This window comes from Argiope bruennichi, chromosome X2 (assembly GCF_947563725.1).
Source record: "Argiope bruennichi chromosome X2, qqArgBrue1.1, whole genome shotgun sequence".
Classification (NCBI taxonomy): domain Eukaryota; kingdom Metazoa; phylum Arthropoda; class Arachnida; order Araneae; family Araneidae; genus Argiope; species Argiope bruennichi.
This window is the reverse complement of record NC_079163.1, coordinates 24,832,027-24,834,526: the sequence shown is the minus strand read 5'-3', so window position 1 is coordinate 24,834,526 and position 2,500 is coordinate 24,832,027. Positions and strand designations below refer to the sequence as shown.

The following is a 2,500-nucleotide window of genomic DNA, read 5'->3' as shown; positions in this document are numbered from 1 at the left end:
CATTATGTTTTAGTTATATCAACTTGGAATGAATACATATTTCAATAAAATAATTTATTCATCAGTTGTTGAAATAAATTTTATATTGTCATTATATTTAAATCACACATGCTCATTGAATCTTTTCTTTCGTTCATTATTTGTTGCCCAGTTTTATTAAGTTTTTATTTCAACTGAAATTCAGATATATTTCATGGCAATTTAAAGTTTTCTCTCTGTGTAGATTATATTATATACATATTCTACTTGGAATGAAAACACTTTTCCAACCCAAATTATTATTTTCCAGTTATTACAGTAAAATGTGTACTGTCATTGTATTCACAGTATACTTTAATATTTGTGTGAGAATTTGAAAATTTTTCCCAATGATAATTGTTTCGTTTATTAATAGGATAAAGAGTCTCATTTTTATTAATTAGATTAAAAAATTTGTAATATTATGAATGATTTATTATTAATTCTATTTTCCTGATTATTTTATTGATTTCTTCTTTTTTATTTTCAGGGCATAATTATTTCTAAAATTTTTTTGATGCCGAAGATCAGAATGAATTTATATAGGTATGAAATTGGGATTCATGACATTGATACTCAAAAGTAAGCTTGATATTTTTTAAATATTTTATTTCATACCACAGAGATCAAACACTTCACTTGAATTTTAAATTCATTTTCCATACAGCATCTTTCATTCACTGTTTATTTGGTGTCCAATTGTGTGTGTGTGTGTGTTTCACCCTTCAGCTGGAGTTAAAATTTATTTAATTTTAACATAAATTTTCCAATGATTGTCTATAATGTTTTATTCATATCAACTTGGCATGAATACAGATTTGAAAGAAAAAATTTTATTTATCAATTGTTGAAATAAATTTTATTATGTCATTATATTCTCATAATTCTTTAGTAATTTTTTTTTGTGTGTGAGTGTGTGTTTCACCCTTCAGCTGGAGTTCAAATATATTTTATTTCAATATAAATTTTGCAATGATTTTCCATTATGTATTATTCATATCAAATTGGAATGGATACACATTTGAAAAAAACCATTTATTTCTTAGTTGTTGAAATAAATTTTATACTGTCATTATATACTTATAATTGTTTAGTAATTTTGTGTGTGTGTGTCTTTGTGTGTGTGTGTGTTTGTGTGTGTGTGTGTGTGTGTGTGTGTGTGTGTGTGTGTGTGTGTGTGTGTGTGTGTCACCATTCAGCTGGAGTTCAAATTCATTTTATTTCAATATAAATTTTCCTATGATTTTCCATTATGTTTTATTCATGTCAAATTAGAATAAATACAGATTTCAAAAAAATAATTTTTTTATCAGTTGTTGAAATAAATTTTATACTGTCATTATATTCTTATAATTGCTTAGTAATTTTGTATGTTTGTGTGTTTGTGTTTCTCTCTGTGTGTGTGTGTTTTGTGTGTGTGTGTGTGTTTCACCATTCAGCTGGAGTTCAAATTTATTTCATTTGAATATAAATTTTCCAATGATTGTCGGTTATAATTTATTCATATCAACTGGGCATGAATACAGATTTCAAACCAAAATTTTTATTTATCAATTGTTGAAATAAATTTTATACTGTCATTATATACTTATAATTGTTTAGTAATTTTGTGTGTGTGTGTGTGTGTGTGTGTGTGTGTGTGTGTGTGTGTGTGTGTGTGTGTGTGTGTGTGTGTGTGTGTGTGTGTGTGTGTGTGTGTGTGAGTTTCACCATTCAGCTGGAGTTCAAATCTATTTCATTTGAATATAAATTTTCCAATGATTTTATATTATGTTTTATTTATGTCAACTTGTATTGAATACAGATTTGAAAAAAAACTTTTTATTTATCAGTTGTTGAACTAAATTTTATACTGTCATTATATTCTTATAATTGTTTAGTAATTTTGTGTGTGTGTAAGTCTCTCTTTCTGTGTGTGTGTATGTCTCTCTGTGTGTGTGTATGTCTGTGTGTTTGTGTGTGTATGTCTGTGTGTGTGTGTGTGTGTGTGTGTGTGTGTGTGTGTGTGTATGTCTGTGTTTGTGTGTGTGTGTGGTTCACCATTCAGCTGCAGTTCAAATTTATTTTATTTCAATATAAAATTTCCAATGATTTTCCATTATGTTTTAGTCATATCAACTTGGAAGGAATATATATTTCAATAAAATAATTTATTTATCAGTTGTTGAAATAAATTTTATATTGTCATTATATTCTTAGAATTGTTTAGTAATTTTGTGTGTGTGTGTGTTTGGGTGTGTGTCTTTGAGTGTGTGTGTGTGTGTGTGTGTGTGTGTGTGTTTCTGTGTGTGTGTGTTTCGCCATTCAGCTGGAGTTCAAATTTATTTCATTTGAATATAAATTTTCCAATGATTGCCCATTATATTTTATTCATATCAACTTCTCATAAATACAGATTTGAAACAAAAATTTTTATTTATCAATTGTTAAAATAAATTTTATACTGTCATTATATTCTAATAATTGTTTAGTAATTTTGAAT

General features: G+C 26.7%; 1 long non-coding RNA gene across 8 annotated transcripts in view; it reads left to right on the top strand.

Moving 5' to 3' along the window:
- LOC129960078 (uncharacterized) overlaps nucleotides 1-2,500 on the top strand; it is a 78,183-nt gene that overhangs the window by 56,038 nt on the left and 19,645 nt on the right. For 7 of the 8 annotated variants that reach the window (XR_008783524.1, XR_008783523.1, XR_008783518.1 and 4 more), the window contains one exon: nucleotides 509-600. The exons of the other annotated variant lie outside the window; for it this stretch is intronic. This is a non-coding gene — a long non-coding RNA (uncharacterized LOC129960078). The remainder of the gene's footprint in view (nucleotides 1-508; nucleotides 601-2,500) is intronic. 8 annotated transcript variants of the gene reach the window in all.